Source organism: Schistocerca piceifrons, chromosome 5, assembly GCF_021461385.2.
Source record: "Schistocerca piceifrons isolate TAMUIC-IGC-003096 chromosome 5, iqSchPice1.1, whole genome shotgun sequence".
NCBI lineage: Eukaryota > Metazoa > Arthropoda > Insecta > Orthoptera > Acrididae > Schistocerca > Schistocerca piceifrons.
This window is the reverse complement of record NC_060142.1, coordinates 70,150,514-70,151,141: the sequence shown is the minus strand read 5'-3', so window position 1 is coordinate 70,151,141 and position 628 is coordinate 70,150,514. Positions and strand designations below refer to the sequence as shown.

General features: G+C 49.8%; 1 pseudogene; it reads right to left on the bottom strand.

Moving 5' to 3' along the window:
• Positions 1-271: 271 nt before the first annotated feature.
• Positions 272-389, bottom strand: LOC124799409 (annotated as a pseudogene).
• Positions 390-628: the final 239 nt, after the last annotated feature.

The following is a 628-nucleotide window of genomic DNA, read 5'->3' as shown; positions in this document are numbered from 1 at the left end:
CAGTACGTAGTATAGCATTTAGCAGCCCCATCAGTCAAACAAATCTGTAACAGCTTGTACTTTACGTGCTTGAGCATTGTCCTGCAAAATGATGGTCAGGTCCTGCAGAAAGTGTCATCACTTCTGTCTCTAAGCTGGTAGTAAGTTGTGTTTCAAAAATGTGGTCAGCACAACGCTCTCCCGGCCGCATGTCAGTTTACGAAACCGGAGCCGCTACTTCTCAATCAGGTAGCTCCTCAGTTTGCCTCACAAGAGCTGAGTGCACCCCGCTTGCCAACAGCGCTCGGCAAACCGAATAGTCGCCCATCCAAGTGCTATTCCAGCCCGACAGCGCTTAACTTCGGTGATCTGACGGGAACCGGTGTTACCACTGCGGTAAGGCCGTTGGCCTCTCATAGTATTAGCCGTGATAAAACAGCAACCGTCGTTCCTTTCTCGTGTCACAATATCAAATAAGTAAATTTCTAGCCTGTCGTTCTTGTGAACACTTGCGTCTGACAAATTACCAACTCTACAAATTGCTATCGGACTATCGCATGTTGTGTTTCACGCCATTACCAGCTAACCAGCGCCGCGGCCCAGCCCTGTAGCGCAGTCGGTAGGGTTGTAACCTTCCAGCCTCCTGGTG